At 48.5% G+C, this 24,666-nt stretch overlaps 1 protein-coding gene across 1 annotated transcript in view; it reads left to right on the plus strand.

The window, feature by feature from the left end:
• ASZ1 (ankyrin repeat, SAM and basic leucine zipper domain containing 1) overlaps window positions 1-24,666 on the plus strand; it is a 995,454-nt gene that overhangs the window by 791,790 nt on the left and 178,998 nt on the right. The window lies entirely within an intron of this gene.

Consider the following 24,666-nt stretch of genomic DNA (forward strand, 5'->3'; position numbering starts at 1 on the left):
GTGTATTAAGCTTTTCTGGCTGAAAAGATTGAGTTTGAATAGCACATCAATGGGGATGATAATAAAATCATAAATGAGCAAATGTAAAATCAGTCGTAGATAACTGCCTAATTTGTGAAAAAGATGTAACATAAAGGCAGTGAGCCATGATATAGAGGGTTAATACTGTTGATAACCATGTATAAACTTGTAAGTCCAGCCGGTCTGGCTTTAAATGTGCAGTGTATAATTATTCATGTTGTGCTGGACCACAAATCCCAGAATACATTGGGGAAGGTATTGAAAAAGTTGAGTATATATATAGAGACAGAAAAGATGGACTCCGTAACCGTGAGCAAGACTTTGTTAGTTGAAATGAGTCAGTTGGCGTGTAATGTTTCTATTTGAATAAAAATTGGATGTGCAAAAGCCTTCCAGGTGTGCTGTGTTCCTGTTTTTTGCTATTTGAGATTTTTGAAGGTTTTGTCGCACTTTCAACGCTTGCGCCGGCAGTCAAGAGCATGCCAGCATTGGTGAGTGTTTTGGGAATGGATATTTTAAACATATTCAGGCCGATGAAGGCAGTAATGCCGATACGCGTTCCTGTTGTGCTTGCACAATAAATCATTAAGAATACACGCTCTGGAATGATGACCCTCTGATTTATTGTTAGATGCAGGTGTGTGTGTGTGTGTGTATATATATATAGTACAGGAGCTTAAACCTCATTGATGTAACAACAGCAGATATGCTTGTTCACCCCAAACCAAGACCTGGAAGATTTTATATGCTTCCCAAAATTCTCAAAATGAACAATCCTGGTCACCCCATTATCTCTGGCAATGATACGGCCACTAAGAGACTATTTTTATTTGTTGACCTGCATCTCCAGCCCATTGTCCAAGAACTTCCATCATTTGTTAAGGACACCAGTCACTTTCTTCAGATTATAAAAAAATTAAACCAAACCAACACATTCGATGATGACTCTCTTCTGGCTACATTTGATGTTACATCATTATACACCAATATACCACATGAAGATGGGCTTATGGCATTATCTGAAGCTCTTAATAAAATAACTGTGAAAAAACATCAAATGTGCTTACCAACTTTGCCAGAGTTATCCTTAAATCCACCAATTTTACTTTGAATGGTAAACACTATCTGCAAATACAAGGGACATCCATGGGCACTCTGATGTCTCCTTCCTATACAAATATCTTCATGGGCAAAGTGGAGGAGTATATACTTGTGAGTTCTAACATCAAATCACTGGTATGGCTACGATACATTGATGACATATTTATACTATTGAATGCAGGAAGCAGAACACTGGAGCAATTTACAGCTTTTATCAACAGTATCCATCCTACCATCGAATTCACTGGCAGCAATACTAAACAGAAGAACCATTTCCCTTTTCTGGATGTGTTACTCAACATTCATGAACAAAGAATTATAACTGATCTTTACCACAAGCCCACAGATGCTCATTTGTTTCTAAACTGGACTTCATGTCACCCATGCCACACTAAACTCAGGATCATCTACAGCCAAGCACTTGGAATAAGGCACATCTGCAGCAAAGAAGTGTTAGACGTTTCATCCTTGGAGTGGTCTCCCTTCACTTTTTGTCTCTGTTCCCCAGGTTGTTGATGTGTGCTGGACTCAGATTTTGCTGTTTTTGTTACTCTAGGCACTTTACCACTGCTAACCAGTGCTAATGTGCAAGTGCTCCTTTACAAAATGTGTATACAATTGGCTTATCCATGACTGGTATATTTGATTTATTAGTAAGTCCCTAGTACAGTGCACTAGAGGTGCCCAGGACCTGTAAATCAAATGCTACTAGTGGGCCTGCAGCACTGGTTGTGCCACCCACATAAGTAGCTCTGTAATCATGTCTCAGACCTGCCACTGCAGTGTCTGTGTGTGCAGTTTTAACTGTAAATTCGCCACGCCTAAACCTTCCCTTTTCTTACATGTAAAACACCCCTAAGGTAGGCCTTAGGTAGTCCCAAGGGCATGGTGCAGTGTATAGTTAAGGTAGGACATATAGTAATGTGTTTTATATGTCCTGACAGTGAAATATTGCTAAACTTGTTTATCACTGTTGGAAGGCATGTCCCTTTCATAGGTTAACATGGGGGCTACCTTTAAATCTGATTAAAGTGTGGATTCCCTTTGGGAGTGGATGGACATGTGGAGTTTGGGGTCTCTGAGCTCACAATTTAAAAATACATATTTTAGTAAAGTTGATTTTAAGATTGTTTGTTTGAAAATGCCACTTTTAGAAAGTGAGCATTTTCTTGCTTATACCATTTCTGTGACTCTGCTTATTTGTGGATTCCCTGTCTGGGTCAGTTTGACAGTTAGGCTGGTTGCACCTCACACTACACAGTGACACAAAGGGAGCTGGGGTGTAGTCTGCATTTCCTGATGAGCCATCTGTGCTAGGAGGGAGGGAGGTGGATAGTGCTCACTTACACCTGAAAGGACTGTGCCTGTCCTCACACAGTGCAGTCTCCAACCCCCTGGTGAGTGTCTGGGGCCTGGCCTGGGCAAGACAGGATTTCACATCCAAGAGATACTTTGCTTTGAAGTAGGCCTACTTCAAAGGAGACATTGGGTATAAGAAGGGCACCCAAAACCACAGACTGTAGAACACTTCTGGAAACCAAGAGGAACCTCTGCCTCTAGAAGAGCTGCCCTGCCCGTGACTGTGCTTTGTGGAGCTACCCTGCTGTTGCTGCTTCTGCCAGAGTAAGAGGGCAAAGACTGGACTTTGTGTGCCTTCCCTCTTGTGAAGATCTCCAAAGGCTTGATTTAGAGCTTGCCTTCTGTTTGAAATCTCAGGGACAGCAAAGACTTCTCTCTGCCAGCACCTGGAGTCTCTGGAGAGACTCCTACTCTGCCAAGTGGTGCCTATCCTGTCCCTGGGACCCTGAAAGGAGAAGCTGGCAGCCTAAGAGGAAGAAATCTACGCACAGAACACCGTGTGAGGAAAATCGACGTGCCGCCGGCTTCGCTACAGAAAAGCGATGCTCGTCTGCAATTTGACCGAAGAATCGACGCACAGAGCTGGAGAAACGGCACGCAGCATCACTGACGGAGGCTGGTGAGATCGCAACCTGCGCTGCATGGTTTTCGGATCATCGTACGGCTGGATTTCCGACGCAAACACCGCTGGGCGTGTAAAAACAACGCAAGGCCTGCCCAGACCCGAGAGTGCTGACCGGATCGATGCATCGCTCCACTGCGTAGAGAAGAAATGACGCACCCCGACAAAAGGAGAAACAACTCAAGGTCTCGCTCGTGAGTGAAATTGATGCATCGCAAGACCTTTTTGACGCACACTCACCCATGCGGGGTTATTTTTGATGCACCCAAGGTATTTTTTCACGCTATCCGTGTTAGGCCCTCATTATGACATTGGTGGTAAGTGCCGCTTACTGCCATGCTGACTGCCGCCAACATACCGTGACCGCAGAGGTATACCGCTATGCGTATTATGACCCACACATAGAAATCCGCCACTGTGCAGACACAAACACAAGTCCGCCAGCCCAAAGGTCAGTGATAAAATGGTGGTACCAAAACCCACACCATTATGCCAACAGAAATACGCCCACAGCATTATGACCCACGAATCAACGCAGCGGGCATTCAACCGCGGTACATACGGCTGCGCTCAAAATACACACAACCTAACAAACCAACACCACATTGGACAATTCAAACTACACACACCTGACACACACACCACACCCACAACACTATAAAATACACACCCACACAACCCTTTACCACTACAAACAATTTACAACTGAGAACAAACATGCCAGGAGCACCTACTGAATCAGAGCCACGGAACACCATCACCCATACACCATCCACGCACCTCACAGCACACACCCCAACATATCACCCCACACACCCTCACACACACCACACACACACCACACACACTACACCTATGGCACCACAAAGACACTCCAGGTTCTCAGAGGAGGAGCTAAGGGTCATGGTGGAGGAAATCATCTGGGTAGAGCCACAGCTATTCGGATCACAGGTGCAGCAGACGTCCAATGCAAGGAAGATGGAGCTATGGAGGAGAGTCACAAACTCCTACCCCTACCCTCACCCCCACCATTCCACCACCTCACATATACCCCACCATCACAACCCACCCATCCCAATACCAATCCCTGCATGGACCCCCATCACCACAGCATGCACACTAGTGACAATCACTTAGCCAATCAAATCACAACTCACACAAGCCAAAGCTGCCTTGGTAATAACAACCATAGAGGGAAACATACCCATACACAAGATGTCACATGCAGAAACAATAACAATGCATTTACATCCCCACAGGACCCCCTCACAATGTCACTGGAGAGGAGGTGCCAGCAACATCTAGTCCCGCCACAGAAGAGGCCCACAGTTATGACAGCAGCTCTGCACTCCTGGATTAGGATGACTAACCTGGCCCATCAGGGATCTCTGGACAGTCGTTTACCCAGGCACAGTACCAAACCACCACAGAGCCTCCCCCTCAGGAAACACCACAACAGCACCCACCCAGCTGGCTCATCCCTAGGCCCCCAGGACACGTCAGTCAGCAGTGTGTCCACCACTGGAGGGACCCCAGGAAACCCCTCAAACAAAGGGCGATCAGGGACCTGGGATCAGTGGCAGTGGGCACACAGTTCAGGGGACAGAGGCACAGGACAACAGGGAAGCTGGGAGGACTGCTGTGCGACATGTGGAGGAAAGGCCCAGGGAACAGTCTCCACGAGGCACTCACCAACATCCTGGGAGCATACCACCATTCCCAGGAGACCATGGGGCAGATACTGGCCAAGTTGCAGGAGACCCAACTGCTGGAGGATGGACAATACCTGGGGATCAGAAGGACATGAAGGACATCCACACCACCCTGATCACCATTGCATGGGTGCTGGCAGACATGGCCAACACCATGAGGGAGGCAGTGGCACACCAACGGGCCCCTGACACTACCCACACCGATGAACAGCCCTCCACCTCTGCTGACGCTAGTGGGCAGGAGGCCCTGCAACAGGAACAACAGGCCGCCAGCACCCCTCCCCTGCAGAAGGAGAACCACCACGGAAAAGGTCCCTGCGATCCAGCCAGAGAGCATTGCCAAGACTCCTGCCAGGAAATAAGACTCTCCTGAATGTCACCCTTGTGTCCCACTAGGTCACGCTGTCCACCTTGAACTGCCATTGCCCCACTCCCTATGCCCCCTTGGACAATGCATCTGTGATACCAATAGACTGTACTCTATCCTGGAAATTCCTCCATCATCAACCCAGCCCATTGCAATACCCCCTACACTTAATATTACAGAAGTAGACACCCTTGGAACTAATACAAGTATGGAGTCTGTCAATTGATTGAAAAATGTATTACTTTAACAAGCTGTAACCATTGCAATTCAAATGTACAGCTATATGTACATAGGTATGACCTGTAGTGGGCAGCAGTAAACACACCAAGAGCCAGAGTGGGGCAGCCATGTACAATGTCCAACACAAAATTGCAATGGAAGGTGAAGTTACAGTGTCTTACCTGTGTGTCACTGGAAGTACTGTTGAATTATAGTTGTTCTGTTTTCCACATCCTCTTCCTCTGCCTCCTCTTCATCACTGTCCATAGGCTCCACCGCTGCCACACAACTATCTCCAGCCTCATCCTCCTGCAGACAAGGCACCTGGCGTCTCAAGGCCAGGTTGTGCAACATGCAACATGCAACGATGATCTGGCACACCTTCTTGGGTGAGTAGCACAGGGATCCACCTGTCAGATGGAGGCACCGGATGATGGCCTTCAGGAGGCCAAAGGTGCGCTCAGTGATCCTCCTTTTTCGCCCATGTGCCTCATTCTAACGTTTCTCTGCCCTTGGCCTGGCATTCCTCACTGGGTCAGTAGCCATGAGAGGTTGGGGTAACCAGAGTCACCTGTTAATGTCGAGGGATACCTGTTAGCCAGACACTCGCCCATAGGGCCAACCCCACACCCATGTACCAACATACACTGGGTGGGGACCATGGGCTCACCTATTAGCCACACCCTGTGCCTCTGGAGTTGAGACATCACATATGGGATGCTGCTATTCCTCAAAATAAAAGCATAATGCACAGAGCCAGGATACTTTGCATTGACATGGGAGATGTAGTGGTCCGCCAGGCACACTACCTGCACATTCAGAGAGTGAAAGCTCTTTCGATTTCTGAACACTTGTTCATTTCTCCGGGGTGTGGGAAAGGCAATATGTGTACCATCAATAGCACCACTGATGTTGGTGATATGTCCCATTGCATAGAAGTCAGCCTTCACTGTGGCCAAATCCTCCACCTGGGGGAATATGATGTAGTTGTGCATGTGTTTCATCAGGGCAGACAACACTCTGGTTAGCACGTTTGAGAACATAGGCTGTGACATCCCTGATGCCATGGCCACTGTCGCTTGGAAGGAACCACTTGCCAAGAAATGGATCACTGACAGGACCTGCACTAGAGGGGGGATACCTGTGGGGGCGGATAGCTGAAATCAGTGTGGCTCCAATTGGGCAAACAGCTCTTGGATTGTGGCCCTATCAAGTCTGTAGTTTAGAATAATGTGCCTGTCCTTCATTGTCGCCAGGTCCACCAGGGGTCTGTACACGGGGGTATTTCTCCATCTCCTATTCATCCTCAGCACTTGTACTCTAGGGTGAAAAACGGTGAGCAGATGGTAATATTCAAACATATACTCAGATTAGCATGTCTTGAATTTATTACAGAAACTTAATGTGAACGTGTAGGTCCGTTGATGTGCCTATGTCTGCTGTGATGCAGTTAGGGGCCATGGCCTGTTCCCCCCTGAAATGGCGGCCGCCTGACCTTTGAGAAGGGACAAGTAGAAATGAGGTAATTCCGCTGACGTTGTGCGCTGTTGCGGGAGGCGGTCGATGACCGCCGTGCAACACATCAATGGTTATTATTGGGGCCTAAGTGTTCAAGGAGCCAATGGTGATGTGCGCTGGCGGTGACAGTACACACCGCCGCGGACGTGACCGCCATTTTCTGTCTGTTCACTCATTTGCTACCTGACCTTCAACAGGAGAGGACCTACACTGCAAGTGCTGCTGTGACCTGTGTCTGGAAGTGACCATGGCTCAAGTGTCTGGGGAAAGTGCCCCTGCCTTCACTTCTGAGGAGTTGGAGAGACTAGTGGATGGGGTCCTACCCCAGTACCCTTTACTTCATGGTCCTCCAGACAAACAGGTGAGTACACTGTGAGCACGATGCGTAGGGCATGAATGTATGGAGTGCTCTGTGTGTAAGGCTCGTGTAGAGGGTAGGGGGGCTGAGGGGTCCTGGGCAGGATGCTGCATGTTTGGTGGGCAATGTCTTTGCGTAGGGGGATGGGAGGGATATGGTGGGCCATGAGTGTAACAGGCCGGACGGTATGACTAAAACCTTTTTCTATGTATCTTTTTCTGCAGGTCAGCGCCCATCAGAAAAAGGGTATTTGGTGTGCCATCGGCAAGGAGGTGTGAACCCTGGGGGTCTTTGACAGGCGGAGCACCCATTGTCGCAAACGGTGGGAGGACCTGCGCCACTGGGCAAGGAAGATGGTGGAGGCCCAGCTGTGGCTGGCCTCCCAACAAGGAAGGGGTGCCTGTCGTACCCTGACCCCCCTGATGTTCTGCATCATGGTGGTGGCCTATCTGGAGTTGAATGGGCACTTTAAGGCATAACAGCAGCTACAAGGGGGTGAGTACAGATTCAGAATAATTAATTTGCGCGCGTTAAGGTGGTCTCTGGGTGGGGGATGTGGGTCTCAGGGTGCCCCTAGGCCAGGGCGAACATGGCAGAGTAGGTTCCATGTTGGGCAAGCTCAGATGCACTCCAACCCCAATAATGCTAGTGGGCATCTACTACTGGGCAGGGTCCTGTGGGTTTCAGGTGTGCAGCTAATGGTGTTAGGCATTGTACCCCATGGCGTGGTGACTAGCATTGTAACTGGCAGCGCATGGCCTAGTGCATAGAGCTGTTTCCTGTGAGTTGTGTACGCCAATGGTTGTGTTGTTGCTGGCACTAACGAAGTGTATCCTCTGTCTCTCCCACCCCTTTTTGTTTTTTCACCCTGTCCTTGTGTGCATTAGCATCATCTGGCGGAGCAGCAGAGGAACCAGTGACAGAGGGAGCTGCATCCCACATGGACCTGTGTGCCGAATCCACAGACGGTGAGGGCACCAGTGGGACAGAGGGCGAGGGGAGCACCATGACGGAGACAGGAGGGGACAGTTATGAAAGCGACACCTCCGATGGAGGCTCCTTGGCGGTGGCAGACACTTCTGTGCCCACCCCAACTATAGGTACAGCCACCACCCCCGTACCAGCACCGCCCTCCCAGCAGCCCTTTAGCGTTTTTCCTGTGTCTGCTCACCCAGGAGGGTGGGCATCGCCCCAGCCACTGTCCAGTCCTGCTACCCTCAGTGAGGAGGCTGTAGACCTCCTGAGTTCCCTCTCTGTTGGGCAGTCAACCATACTGAATGCCATCCAGGGTCTAGCAGGGCATTTGCAACAAACAAATGCATACCTGGAGGGCATTCACTCTGGCGTGGTGGCCCAACAGACCATTCCAGGCTCTGGCCAACTCCCTGATGGCAGCCATTTTCCCAGTCTCTAGCCTCCCCACCTCCAACTTCCCCTACCCAGTCCCATGCCCCTCAAACCCAGCCTATCCCAAACACACCTTCAGACCTGCATGCTCCCAAATCAACACACAGAAGTGGCTCAGGCAAACACAAGCACCACACTTCATCCCACAGGGACTCACACAAGCACCATCCAGATGCAGACACACCAGCATCCACTGTGCCCCCCCCTTGTCATCCACCTCCCTCCCAGTTACGTCTCTACTCACACCTGCATGCACTGCATCCTCATCCACTACCTCCATCACCAGCACACCTATCACAACACGCCTCTCACTGGCAGTCACCACCCCCACATCCATGCACACGTCCCCTGTGTCCTCTCCCACTGTGTCGGTGCCCCCTCCTCCCAAAGTACACAAAAGCAAGCACTCAGACACCCAACAGCCGTCCACCTCACAACAGCATCCAGCCCATGCACCTTATCACAAACACAACAGACAGACAACTCCTACAACCACTCCCTCTTCCTCCACCCCCAAACTTTCACCCTCTTCCAGCCCCAGTGTCCCTAAAAGGCTTTTCCTTCCCACCCTTGACCTATTCCCTACCCCCCCGTCCTTCACTCTGGGCCAGGGTGGGCAGAACCCAGCCCAGCCCCTCAGCCACCCAGTCCACGGCCACTGTAGTTTCTGCAGCTGCTGCAGGTGTGAGAGGCTACAAGGAGGCACCCGTCAGCACAGCCAGTGTGCCTTCACCACATGCCAAGAGCAAAAAGGGTCCGTCAGCTAGCAAGGGCAGGAAGGGGACACCAGCCAGCAAGGGGAAGGAGGCAGCACCAGCCAGCAAGGGGAAGGAGGCAGCACCAGCCAGCAAGGGGAAGGAGGCAGCACCAGCCAGCAAGGAGAAGGAGGCAGCACCAGCCAGCAAGGGGAAGGAGGCGGCACCACCAGCCAGCAAGGGGAAGGAGGCGGCACCACCAGGCAGCAAGGGGAAGGAGGCGGCACCACCAGCCATCAAGGGGAAGGAGACAGCACCACCAGCCATCAAGGGGAAGGAGGCGGCACCACCAGCCAGCAAGGGGAAGGAGGCGGCACCACCAGCCATCAAGGGGAAGGCGGCACCACCAGCCAGCAAGGGGAAGGAGGCACCACCAGCCAGCAAGGGCAGGAAGGGAACACCAGCTGTCAGAAGCAAGGAGGCATCACCATCTGCCAAGGGCAGGAATGGGACAACAGCTGCCAAGGCCAATGTAACAGGAACTGGCACCGCAGGCAGAATGGATCTGGTGCCTGGGGCTGGAGCAGCATCTGGGCAAACACCAGCCATGGCATTTCAGCCGTCCGAGGCTGCAGGGGAAAGGCTGGAGCCCCCCCCCCCCCACCACCACTGACAGCACCGCCACTTGCACCGCCAGCACCAATACCAGCAGCCCCAGTGGACAGCCGTCCGAGCCTGCAGGGGAAGGGCTGGCGCCTCACCCCACCACTGACAGCACCACCACCTGCACCGCCAGTACAGCCACCTGCACCGCCACCAGCACCACTGCCAGCAGCAGCAGCCCCAGTGGGCAGCTGTCCGAGGCTGCAGGGGAAGGGTTGGAGCCTCCCCCCACCACTGACAACACCTCCGCCAGCCCCGCAACTGCCATCCACTGAGCAGCCATCACCGCTGGCGAACAGTGTGTAGTCGTGACTACATGTGCTGTAGTGCATCCTGGCCCATGTAACACCTGTAGGTGTGACACCCAGGTGAGAGACTGTGACCTTGCACCATCCAGGATCAGCATCACAGGGCACAAGGCCCCCTTCAGAACCAGTGGATAAAGGCATCCACTCACCCCCTCCAGAACCAGTGGAAGAAGCCATGCACTTGCCAGGACGAAGCACACTGGGCACAAGGCCCCCTCCAGAACCAGTGGAGAAGCCATCCACTAGAGAGACTGCGGCTTTGCACTCCCAGGACCAAGCAGTGGGCAAACCACCCACTTGAGAGACTGTGGCCTTGCACTCCCCAGCACATCACAGAGGGCATGTAGTCCCCTCCAGGAGCAGTGGGGTTGTACCATCTTCCGGCTGAGGTGCCCCCTTATTCCCCGTCCCCCTGAGGTGCCTGTGTGCTTTGAACTGACGCCCCTGCAGTGTTCTCTACGTATTGAGGCAGGAGTCAAGTGTGGCCTTGGCCTATGTGTTAAGGGCCCTGTGGGCCAGGGACATTTTGGAGTGGGCATTGTCTCTCCATTTGTATATATTGTACATACTGTTTAGTGCTTTCAGGACCTATTTATCTAAATTTCTAATATTACATTCACTTTAATCAATTCCTTTTGTCCTTGTGTTATTCCGGAGGGTTACTGGGTGTTTATGTGATGTTGTTGGATCTGTTTGTGTGTATGGTGTTGGGGGTGGGGGTGTTGCGTGTGTGTGTCACTGTCTTTTTCCTCACTCCCCCCCCCCCCCCCTTGTGTGCTAGGTGCGTTACTGTGGTCGTCTTCACCGCTGTTCGTGTTCCTGGTGTAGGAGGAGTTAGGCATTGGAAATATGTGCAGTTCGGGCTCCACGGGGCGTGGTTCTTCTTTGAGTGTAGAGAGGTGAGTTGTTTCCCTTTTGTGTACTGTTTCTGCCGTGCTTTTGATTGCGTTGGTACTGCCCCGGAAAAGGTGGCAGATTGGTGTGTCATAATACAGTGGGTGGTTGTAGGAAGTTGGCTCTGTATATACTATTTCAAAGTAAGAAATAATGTGCTCAGAGTCCAAGGGTTCCCCTTAGAGGTAAGATAGTGGCAAAATTAAATATTTATAATGCTCTATTTTGTGGTAGTGTGGTCTGGTCTAGCAGTAGGCTTAACAGAGGTTAGTGTTAAGCATTTGTTGTACACACACATGCAATAAATGAGGAACACACACTCAAAGACTTACTCCAGGCCAATAGGTTTTTATATTGAAAAATAAATTTTCTTAGTTTATTTTAAGAACCACAGGCTCAAGATTTACAGTAAATACTTTAAATGTAAGGTACTTCACTTAGATACTTTAGGAACTTTGAATGGAAACAATATCATGTACAATCTTTGTATAAATGGCAATGAGCTATTTTCAAAGTGGACACAATGCAAAAATCAACAGTTCCTGGGGGAGGTAAGTAAAGGTTAGATTAGGAGGTAAGTAAAACACTTACAAGTTTCAGTTCTGTGGCATAGACAGCCCACCGTTGGGGGTTCAAGGCAACCCCAAAGTTACAACACCAGCAGCTCAGGGCCAGTCAGGTGCAGAGATCAAAGAGGTGCCCAAAACACATAGGCACCATTGGAGAACAGGGGTGCTCCGGTTCCAGTCTGCCAGCAGGTAAGTACCTGCGTCCTCGGGGGGCAGACCAGGGGAGTTTGGTAGAGCAGTGGAGGGGACACAAGTAGGCACACAAAAAACACCCTCAGCGGGACAGGGGCGCCCGGGTACAGTGTGCAAAGCAGGCGTCTGGTTTCAGATAGAAAACAATGGAGGGACTCGGGGGTCACTCTAGCGGTGCAGGCAGTTACGGGGAGGACTTCTCAGGACAACCACTACCTGGGCAAGGCAGAGGTTCGCCTGGGGGTCACTCCTGCATCAAATTTCGGTTCCTTCAGGTCCTGGGAGCTGCGGGTGCAGTGTTCGTTCCAGGCATCGGGTCCCTTGTTGCAGGCAGTCGCGGTCAGGGGGAGCCTCTGGATTCTCTCTGCAGGCGTCGCTGTGGGGGGGGGGCTCAGAGGGTTATCTCTGGTTACTCACGGGTTCGCAGTCGCCGGGGAGACCTCCCTGAGGTGTTTGTTCTCTGGATCTCGTCTGGGGGGGGTTGGGTGCAGAATGTGAAGTCTTACACTTCCGGTGGGAAACGTGCCGTCTTTGAAAGTTGCTTCTTTGTTGCAAAGAAGTAGCTGGTTTTGAACAGGGCCGCTGTTCACTGGAGTTTCTTGGTCCTTTAGTCCAGGGCAGTCCTCTGAGGCTTCAAAGGTCACTGGTCCCTGTCGGATGCGTCGCTGGAGCAGGTTTTTGAAGTTGGAGACAGGCTGGTAGAGCTGGGGCCAAAGCAGTTGTCATCTTCCTCCTCCTCTGCAGGCCTGTAGGTCAGCAGTCCTTCTTGTTTCTTCAGGTTGCAGGAATCTAGATTCCTAGGTTCTGGGGTGCCCCTAAATACTAAATTTAGGGGGTGTGTTTAGGTCTGGGAGGGCAGTAGCCAATGGCTACTGTCCTTGAGGGTGGCTACACCCACTTTGTGCCTCCTCCTTGTGGGGAGGGAGGCACATCCCTAATCCTATTGGGGGAATCCTCCAAAACTAAGATGGAGGATTTCTAAAGGCAGGGGTCACCTCAGCTGCGGACACCTTAGGGGCTGTCCTGACTGTTGGGTGACTCCTCCTTGTTTTTCTCATTATCTCCTCTGGACTTGCCGCCAAAAGTGGGGGCTGTGTCCAGGGGGAGGGCATGTCCACTAGCTGGAGTGCCCTGGGGCACCTCCACCCAGTGCAGGCTTTGTTTCTGTCCTCATAGAGCACAAAGGCTCTCACCCCAGGGGGGCAGAAACTCATCTCTCGGTAGCAGGCTGGCACAGACCAGTCAGTCCTGCACTGAAGGATTGGGTAAAATACAGGGGGCATCTTTGCCCTCTGTGTGCATTTTTTAATAAATCCAACACTGGCATCAGTGTGGGTTTATTATTCTGAGAAGTTTGATACCAAACTTCCAGTATTCAGTGTAGCATTATGGAGCTGTGGAGTTCGTTTTGACAAACTCCCAGACCATATACTTAATATGGCCACACTGTACTTACAATGTCTAAGAATAGACTTAGACACTGTAGGGGCATATTGATCATGCAGCTGTGCCCTCACCTGTGGTATAGTGCACCCTGCCTTAGGGCTGTAAGGCCTGCTAGAGGGGTGACTTACAAATGCCAGAGGCAGTATTTTGTGGGCATGGCATCCTGGGGGAGATGCCATGTCGACTTTGCCTTTTTCTCCCCACTAACACACACACAATCTACAATGGCAGTGTGCAAGTGTTAGGTGAGGGGTCCCTTAGGGTGGCACAACATATGCTGCAGCCCTTAGGGTCCTTACCTGGTCACAGGGCCCTTGGTACCATTGGTACCATTTACAAGGGACTCATCTGGTTGCCAGGGGTGAGCCAATTGTGGAAACAATGGTACATTTTAAGTGAAAGAACACTGGTGCTGGGGCCTGGTTAGCAGGGTCCCAGCACACTTCTCAGTCAAGTTCGCATCAGTATCAGACAAAAAGTGGGGAGAAACTGCAACAGGGAGCCATTTTCCTACAGTGGTACATTGTCTTCCACCTGGCTGTTGGCGGTTACCGCCGCTGTGTTTGTTGCTACCGCCGTGGCGGTCAGAGTGTTAAAGTGGCTGTATGTGTTGGCGGTTTCCACCGTGGTCATAATTCCATTTTATTTTTACCACCGCTTTATCACTGACCAGAAGGGTTGTAATGAGGGCCTTAATGTGTGTTTAAAACTACATGTAAACTCTTTCTGCTTTTTAATTGATAACTTGACTTGTGTATTGTGAATTTTTGTCGTTTTCATCTTGTTTTGTTTAGATTCATATTTCCTATTGTTCTACACCTGTGTTGTCATTTGTTTAGTGATTTCATTAAGTTACTGTGTGTGTTGGTACAAATACTTTACACCTAGCACTCTGAAGTTAAGTCTACTGCTCTGCCAAGCTACCAAGGGGGTAAGCAGGGGTTAGCTGAGGGCGATTCTCTTTTACCCTGACTAGAGTGAGGGGCCTTGCTTGAATGGGGGTAACCAGACTGTCAACCAAAGACCCCATTCCTCACATGAAGACACTTTTAAAGACCATCTACAGGAGCATGTTACATTATTTAAAAAGCGAGGCTATCCTCTGCACATCATTCTTGACAAGTCTTTGCAGTTACCCAGGGAAGCACCTATTTGGAATAATACAAACAACTTTTCCCTTACTATCCACTTGTGAAACATTGCAAAAGCTTTCTCCAAAACTGCCAGTTATTGCTTACCGCAGGGCTCCCAATTTACGATCACTTATTGTGAGAGATGGACTTAAGCAAGCTGTAGCAAATACAGGAGTTCATTGCTGTGATTCTAAAAGGTGCATCACATGTGAATACCTTTTACAAACATCATCAGTAACTAGCTCTGTTACAAGAAGGACTTATGGAATGTCAGCTTCTTACATGTCGCTCAACATGCATTATTTATGTGATTCATTGCCAACGTCAAAGCTGTAAAAAAACAATATTTAGGCGAAACAGTGAATGACCTCCATACACGATTCAGGAACCACAAATCCACAATAATTAACTAGAAACTCGACTAGCCTATAGTCAATTATTTTAACCTTGTAGACCATTTATCAGATTTGAAGATTTTCCCTGTGGAACATGTTTTAAGGGAAGAACTACTGGACATCAGAGACAACTTCTGGATTTACCGTTTAAAATCACTGCATCCAGATGGACTGAACATCACTGACATTACCACTTGATTTCTGCATATCGTAAGAGTTCTGAATTGAAGAGCCTGGGAAGACACATTGAATTGATAATAGAAGGAGAGCAATAACACACACAACATTTCTCAATGACAACTCTTTCCTTTCTTTCAAATGACACACTTCTGTTTTTATCATCTTTAGCTTTCAACTTGGTAACCGAAACTGGTGTCTATAGTGAAACCCAAGAAGTTCATTGTCTGCAAAGGCTGAAATATTGATTTCTCCTGATTGACAATTAAACACAATCCCTCCAACAGAACCATAGACAGATGCTTTATCAAAACCTCCTCTTCCTGACTCATGGTAAGATCATCCTCACACCTTGGTCCTGTAAGAGACCTACTAGCAGTATCAAAACTTATGTGTACCATGATGCAGAAGAAAGACCAAAAGGTAGAGACTTAAACTGGACTAACTGACATTCCCATCTGAGCTGAAGAAATCTCTGACACTCTGCGTCTATCAGAACAGAAAAATAGGCATCCTTTTGATCCAGTTTCACCATCCAATCTATTTCCCGCAGAGTGACCCTTAACATATGTACACCATCCAGTTTGAAATAGTGGTAAGTTACAAACAATTTAAGGACTTCACATGTATTACTGGTATCCATCCTATGATCTCCTTCTCTACGAGAAACAAAGTACTTAACAAACATTCTTTCTGATATATCTAATTTTTATAATGTCCTCTTTAACATTAGTTGAATTTCCTTTGCTACTATTTCCTTCTGAGCTTGATTGAAAATGAGCTGCAGTAATCACCCATAACTCTTGAGTGTATAACCTCGATTCTTTGGTGAAGTGTCTTAACCTGCCCTCCCACCTTTCCATTGGTAAAAACAGTAAAAGTCTTTGTACTCACCTTGCGAAGGTGAGGATTGTTGACCTCGTCCTCTTAAGGCATTAGCTTCTCCACCTCTTTGGGATAGAATACTGGGCCAGCCAAAGGTTTGCCCTCTACTTCCAGTCTTACCATGTGAAGCATTTCTGCTAAGTGCCTTTGCTGAGTCACCCAATTTAGGACTTATTAGAATGATTACCACCTTTCTTCTTTTGGCAGTCAAACTGACATTTGCGTTTCCTGGAAAGCAAGCAGCCGTCTGACTCCAGCCTCATAGAAGCTCAATATTAATATTGTTCTATTTGTATATATATTTCCTCCATTATATAAAATATCACCTCCTCCACAGATATGTCTTTTTTTCATAAGACACTTACCTCCTGGACCCCTATTTGCACCATCCTCTTCATCAGATAAGGACCAAAATACCTCATTAACCAAAACTCTCCTCTTCCTACCATCCTTTAAAAGTGACTTTACTGTTTCCTGAACTGTATATATTTAATCTCCTTCCTCACAGTTTCCTTCACTCTGTCATCCTCATGAAATTCCAGCTCATCCGCCACACTGCTGGCTATTAAGTGCTGACTACTAAACTTTGAAATCTGTTATATTCTTCACCAACTGATAAAGAAGCTTTCCCTCCGAAATAACACTCCAGGTGTTAACAGGGTGAAACACGCGCTGCTCAGTGCACTCTAAGAGCTGTCAGAAGAAGCCTGTAACTGAAAATCCCACTTACACCTTAAAGCGAAGGTTCTTTCCTTTAATAGTTGACATTTAAAAAAAACAAGGCGTGTCCCCCAGAAACGCACTAACGTGGTGCATTCCCATAACAAAGATGCCTACCCGCTCCTTTCTAGCACGCAAGGATAACAAGCATTTGCAATGCAACGGTTCTTGCGTTTGCTCATGCTAGAGCTGATAGGTGAAAATTCAGGTTAGGAGTTTACAACACTATCGGCAAAAGTGCATTTATGTACGTAAGCCGAAAAAGTGCATTTAACTATGTAAAGCGCTCGACTTTTGCCAAGCGAAATCGCGCTAGTAAATTTGAGAAAAAGTAGTCCACGATCCGGACAGAGAACAGCGAGCCTCGCATGTTTTCTGTACCTGGTCGATGCGCTCGAGGAGGGCTAGCCACCGGAAAAGGCATGACATATGCATGCCTTCGACTAATGAAAGCAAGCAGATGTTAATAGGCAAGCCCACTAACCAATGAAAAACACTGACGTGACGTCGACAGGGCTCTGAGCCCTTTTCTAAACCCTCTCGCTGCGATACGCATGCGCAAGCGCATGCAACACAGGCTCGACCCTAAAAATGGCCTTACTTGCCAACACAATCATTTGAAGAGCAGGAAACACATTTCAAACGCTCGGCTCCTCGGAAATTCCATTTACTGAAATTTGACATGTGAAAAAAGAAAATATCTCCAGGGGCATTTTAGAAACCTTCTTCAACTTATACACTGCTCCTAATCCCAACTACGTACCTGTTAGCAAGCATAAACTTGTATGGAATTTAATTAGATATGCTCGAAGATTTTCTCTTACCAAATTAGTCAATTAACAAACCCAAACATAGTCTCTCAAAACAATCCTTAAAATGGATTGAACTGTGCTTTCTCAACCCTACACTCTTAAATAAAACGTGCATACTCCAAATAAATCTGGATATACTTGGCGTATCTGCTCAGAAGCAGCAAACGAAGGAGAAGACAGAATGTTGTGAGATTTTATAGACTGAATGCCCTTGTTTACTTTGAATCATGCAGTCTTCTGCTTTTTGAAACTTTAAAGTGTTTCCTGCTTGGGGGTGTGAGAACTGAGTTTTTATTGATAAAATGTTTAGTCTTTTTCGTAATTATTAATGTGTGAATTAATCTAATAATAATAATGTGTTTATGAGAATTGTGACTGAATGGCCTCCATCTTATGTAAGGCCTATATTCTGTCCATGCTAATTTAAGCTAATGAAATTATTTTGTCTTTACAAGAGAGTGTTTCTTAACTAAAATAAATGTCATATTTAAATGTATATTAGTGGCCTCTGCTGGACTAAAAAAGCAGCAGATGCAAGATCACTGTGCAACGCAAGCTGTAAAAAATGTTTCTAGGGTGTCCCGTAGTTTGACTGACTTCAGTGTTTGTAGATATGTTTCTATCTTGTATGTGTTTCCTCGAGGAAAAAGAAATGGTGTGGTAACATATTTTGTAATCATTTTTCCTGTGACTTTGTAATCCGGGGAAGTGGAAACAATAGATTCACAGATGAAGCTGACGAAGAGTACTATCTGAAGTTTGAATTATTATGTTAATATGGCGGCATGCTGATATAAGACGATGTGACTGATGTGGAGTTTGTCTTTGATGTTGAGAACTCATTCTCCACTGTGAACAAGGCTGGAGTAATTTAAATCACTTGTGTTCCAATGTTTATGTAATTTGCATTGAAAAAGGCATTCTGACGAAACACATCTGCCTATTGTTAAACTGCGATTTGAATTCCCAAAAGTGCTCCTCTATGCCCCATAGGCGCTTGCTGTGAGATTTAAGACGTGTTGGTACTACCACAGAAGGAGGCACCCTTTACATGAAGGTGTTCGGCAGTTTTTAGTGGCATTTAGAGAAACAATTAAACATACTGCCTGAACCGCCATTAGCCTGGAAATGTTGCCTTATCCATCAACACACAGTTGACATTAAGTGGTATGCTGGGTGTTACTATAGCCGATGCACGTGGATGTCTGGCAACTAACGTGGGAAGATACGGAAAAACTAGGAGAACAGATTACAATTTTAAGTGCGGAATGACTATTCTCCTGTGATGATTTCAATGAACTAAGACAGCATGCCGCATAACAGAAAGGGTGCACTCTAGAGCATATTGATGCGAAAAATCATTGTTAATATAAAACTGATCTCCATATATGAGACTCTTTGAAGTTTGAAATATTGCGTTAATATGGTGGCATGCTGATATAAGAATGTATCACTGATGTGGAGACCGTCTTTGATGTTGAGAACTCATTCGCCAATGTGAACAAGGCTGGAGTAATTTAAATCACTTGTGTTCCAATCTTTGTGTAATTCGCATTGAAACGCGTCTGCCTATCGTTAAACTGCGATTTGAATTTGAGTTCCTGAGAGTGCTCCTCTATGCTCCTTGAGGCGCTTGCTGTGAGATATAAATTTATATATTTATATATATATATATATATATATATATATATATATATACACATATATACACACACACACTACACAAAAAAAAAACTAAATGTTACATGGGCATTATAGTTAGGTTCTGATTTTACATGCACAAACCCATAGAAATTCAGCTTTTATAGTTAGTTATTTCAAGTAACTATAATTAGTGCCTTAAGGTAACTATAACTCACGCCCTCTCCATGCACAGTTTTCTCATCAGTAATTTTACTGGAATTGTTAGTGATATTATCAATGATGTCCTAGAAGATGTCATGAATGATGTAATATCTGGGGTAATTTGCAGTGAATGGTGAGGGTGAGTGTTATAATTACTTGAAATAACTCGAACTATAAAATCTGAATTTCTGTGGTTTTGTGCATGTAAAATCTGAACCCAACTATAACGTCCCCGTAACCTTTGCCTTTTTTATTACAGTTCTACATTTTTTTTTATTCAGTTTCCTAACTATAACATCCATGTAACTTTGATTTTTTTTGTGAACTTCTATGTTTTTTAAAGTTTTATTTTACTTTAAGTAAGATGCCCATCACAATGCACAGGGGGAGGCAATGGGGGTTAGGATGCAGGGTCTGGCCTGGCATTGTGCTGCTCTCACCCAAGCTTGCTGCTCCTGTCCCCCTCCTTAACATCCATTGTCCAAGTCCATGCCCCTACTCCCTCATTACAGCTGTGTGTCGCTGTTGTCTTGCTACTGCCCTTCCTATCTGCCCTGAACAGTTAAGTTGCTGCCCCATCCACCTCCTCCCTACCCTCTGTTGTCCGATGTGTTTCCACAGCTCCCTCCCGCCCTTCACAGTCCATTATGCTGCATCTGTCCCTCCTGTCTGTCTGGTATGGTCAGTTTGCTGCCCTTTCCTCTTTGCTCTCTGTTGTCCATGTGCATAGCCCTGTCCCTTTACCTTTGCTTTCCATGGCCTCTTGTGCTGCTCTGCAGTCCCGCTTGCCTTGTGTGGTGTATCGTGCTTCTGCAATCCCTGATGCTTGCAGTGTAAGGTCAGCTTGGTGCCCCTGCCAGTCTTCCTCCTGCACTCTGTTATCCCAGGCCATGTCCCTTCCCCATTCCTCTTGCCCCAGTGTGCCATGCTTTCCAACATTTTGAACTTGAAAAATACCGGAGGAATCGATTTGCCCCATTGATTTACATTGAAAAAGAGGAGATTTTATGCAGGCGACTGATTAAATAAAGCCCTTTTGAGCTTTAATAAATTGGTAGTCTCCTGCCTGAAGTTGGTCTGCTGGCATGTATGGTTGTAGTGCCATTGGCTCTTCCTTCTGCTCTCAACGGTATGTTACATTGCCAGACCCTCTCTTGCCTATCCTGCATGGTTTTGTTTGTTGCCCCTGCCCCCTTTACTCCTGCACTCCAGGGTCTGTTGTGCTGCCACTGCGCTTCCCACCTGCCCTGTGTGGTCAACTTAGTTGCCTCTATACCCTCCTCCCTGCCATCAATTATCTGAGTCCGTGCTCCTGACATCTGCTTCCCCACAGTATTGTAATGAACAACTAGATTGCTATAATTCTATATTTATTACAAAAGTGTAGCACGCCTGTTGTGATCAAAACTGTAATACCTAAAGCAATTACTTTAGCAATTATAAAAAGAGAGGGTTTTATTCTCATAGAAATTATGGGTAGGTCTTTAAAAAACTAAAATGAGGGCATATTCTCTGAGTTCTCAAATAGCAACAAAGTGCTTTTAAATGATTTTCTATCTTCTTTGTATTTTTACCCAGTTAATCACTTTATTATTTGTTACACTTAGGGGAGACTGTGTGTCATTACAGACAGAGTTTGAGACTTTGCAACTGGGGAACCACGTGTGAGTTTTGGCTTCAACTCGACATGCTATGATTCTCGGCAAATCACTTAATCGTCCCATGCCTAAAATGAATGTGTCCTTGTGTAATGTAACTGATGCTCATGTAAAGCACTCCAATACCTTTGGGTCAAGTCAGTCCGATATAAAACTACAAAAAAACAAAAAAACATTAAGGCCCTCATTACAACCCTGGCGGTCGGTGATAAAACAGCGGTAAACCGCCAACAGGCTGGCTGTAAAAAAAAAAAAAAAAAAGTAGTAACAAACACCGTAGCGGTAACCGCCAACAGACAGGCGGAAGACAATGCACCGCCCACACTATTACAAGGCAACAATCCACCGGCTTTTCCGGGGCGGTACCAACATCATCAAAAGCACTGTGGAAACAGTACACAGAAGGGAAACCTCTCACCTCCTGACACCCAACGAGGAACCAAGACGCCATGGAGCCAGAGTTACAGGTGTTACCAATGTTGGTTTACCTTCTCATCTACCCGGAACATCAAAGACGGCGGCGACGATGACAGTGAGTACTGCACCTAGTACACAGGGATGGGGGGGAGGAAAAAGAGAGTGACACACACACGCAACAACACCACCCCCCACCCACAACAACATACACACACACACACATCCATTTACATCACAGATACACCCGTCACCCCCTGGAAGAATGCAAGGACCAAATGAAATGAGTTTAACGAGTGTAATAATCAAACAATCAGGTAGGCCAAGATAACTTCAAATCGTCAGTATATACACATTTACAGTAAGTACACAAGTGCGTACAGTGTCCCATTAAAGGTCCGTGGACCAGTGGTCCCAAAAAGCATGGGCGAAGCCCACACATGACATCTCCCTCAAAACGGAGAGAACACTGCAGGGGCATAAGCTAAAAAAAAACACAGGCCCCTCAATGGGAAGGGGATGGGGAGCACCTCAGCCGGATGATGGGACGACGCCACTGCTCCTCGAGGGGGCTCCATTCCCACTGCTTGCCCCTGGGGAGTGCAAAGCCACAGTCTCTCAAGTGCATGGGTTGCCCACTGATTGGTCCTGGGGAGTGCAAAGCCACAGTCTCTCAAGTGGATGCCTTCCTCCACTGGTTCTGGAGGGGGCCTGGTGCCCAGAGTGCTTCATCCTGCCAAGGACAGGGGTAGTGGATGCTGTTCTCCACTGGTCCGGGAGTGGACCTGGTGCCCAGAGTGCTTCATCCTGCCACGGACTGGGGTAGTGGATGCTGTTCTCCACTGGTCACGGATGGGGCCTGGTGCCCAGAGTGCTTCATCCTGCCAAGGACTGGGGTAGTGGATGCTGTCCTCCACTGGTTCCGGAGGGGGCATGGTGCCCAGAGTGCTTCATCCTGCTAAGGACTGGGATAGTTTATGCTGTTCTCCACTGTTTCTGGAGGGGGCATGGTGCCCAGTGATGCTGCACCAGCGGTGGGCAGTTCCTATTCCGTCACCTGGGTGTCTGAGCCACGAGATTTACCGGTAACAGGTAGCATGATACTCCATGGAGGCAGAGCCACACTCCTCCTTGCGACGACTAAGGCTGCAAACTGCTGGAAGTGCCAGTGCTGGTGCCGCCTCATGGAGTGCGTGCAGTGTCCAGGACGTCTCCTGCAGGCTCGGACGCCTGCCCACTAGGGATGCTGCTGATGTCCGCTGTAGTGGCACTGGCTGGGCACGTCGCGGGGCAGGTGGGGGTGTCTGCGGCGGAGATGCTGCCGGTGCTGCAGGTGTCTGCACTTGTGGAAGGAGACCAGGCTGTCTCCTGCAGCTTTGGAAGGCTGCCACTTGGGGATGATGCTGGTGACTTCCCTTTGCTCTTTTGTCCATTCCCCACCTTGGAAGTCGCTGCTGGGACCTTGGCACTGTCCTCTTTGGTTCTGGAAGAGGCCTTGCTGCTTGGTTGGTGCGGCTTTTCTCTTCTGCATGCTGGCCCCTTCTTTACCTTGGCAGGTGGCGGAATAGGGTGGTCTTTGGATTCACTAGGTGGCACACTTTCAGCCCTGATGGGTGCCCCCTTCGATGTTCCAGGACTTGCAGGGACCAGACTGGACATGGATTTGGTGGCTGAGGTGCTGGTCAGGGCTCTAGACAACCTGGCCCTTGGGGAAGGATGGTGGGGGAGGTGTATGAAAGAGGTCAATGCTAGCCAGGAAAGGTTTCTTACACACACTGGGATGGGAAGATGGAGGGGGTTTGGGAGTGGAGGAAGAGGTAGTGGTTGTAGGAGGTGTACGTCTGCTGAGTTTGGGTGATGGTGCATGGGTTGGAGGCTGTTGTGAGGTGGATGGCTGTTGAGTGGGTGTGTGCCAGTGTTTGTGTACTTTGGGAGAAGGGCTCACAGGCACACTGGGAGAGGACACAGGAGACGTGTGAATGGTAGTGGGGGTGGTGATTGCACGTGAGCGGTGTGTGGTGATGGGCGTGCTGGTGATGAAGGTAGTGGCTGAGGATGTAGTACATGCAGGTGTGAGTGGAGAGGAGACTGGGAGGGATATGGAGGACGTGGAGGAGGGGGACACAGTGGATGTTGGTGTGTGTGCATGGGTATGGTGCTTGTGTGAGTGCCTGTGGTATGAGTGGTGCTTATGTTTGCCTGAGCCACTTTTGTGTGTTGATGTGTGTGCATGCTGGTCTGATGGTGTGCTTGGGATAGGCAGAGGTAGAGGTGATTGGGTCTGGGTAGTGGAAGCTGGAGGGGCGAGGCGGGACACAGGGACAATGGCTGCCATCAGTGCTGAGGCCAGAGCCTGAAATGGTCTCTGTTGGGCCGCCACGCCAGAATGAATTCCCTCCAGGTATGCATTTGTTTGCTGCAAATGCCTCTTGACACCCTGGATGGAATTCAAAATGGTTGACTGCCCAACAGTGAGGAATCTCAGGAGGTCAATAGCCTCCTCACTGAGGGCAGCAGGGCTCCTGGGAGAGCGGGCACGGGAAACACACTGAGGGGCTGCTGGGAGGGCGGTGCTGGTATTGTGGGGGTGGCGGCTGTACCTGTTGTTGCGGTGGGCACAGATGTGCCCGCCACCACAAGGGAGCTCCCATTAGAGGAGGAGTCGCTGTCGCTGGTGTCCCCTCGTGTCCCTGTCATGGAGCTCCCCTCGCCCTCCGTCCAACTGGTGCCTTCGGACTCCATACATTCACCCTCCTGGGCCATGTGGGTTGCAGCTCCTTCCTGCTCCGGTGCCACTGCTCCTCCGCCAGATGATGCTAATGCACACAAGGACAGTGTGGCAAAACAAAAAGGGGGGGAGAGACAGAGGAGACACATGGTCAATGCCAGCAACACCACTACCGTTGGCGGACACAACACACAGGGAGCAGCCCTATGCACTAGCCCATGCACTAACAGTTCTTAGGAAATTCACCTGCCCATTTGGGACGATGCTTAACCCCATTTGCTGCACACCTGGAACCCACAGGAGCCTGACTAATTGTAGATGCCTACTACCACTATTGCAGTTGGAGTGGCACAGAGCCTGCCTAACAAGGGACGTACCCTAGCAAGTTTGCCCTGGCCTAGGGAAACCCACAGCCCACGTCCCCCACCCAGACACACCGTAAAATGCG

Source organism: Pleurodeles waltl, chromosome 4_1 (assembly GCF_031143425.1).
Source record: "Pleurodeles waltl isolate 20211129_DDA chromosome 4_1, aPleWal1.hap1.20221129, whole genome shotgun sequence".
In the NCBI taxonomy this organism is placed as follows: domain Eukaryota; kingdom Metazoa; phylum Chordata; class Amphibia; order Caudata; family Salamandridae; genus Pleurodeles; species Pleurodeles waltl.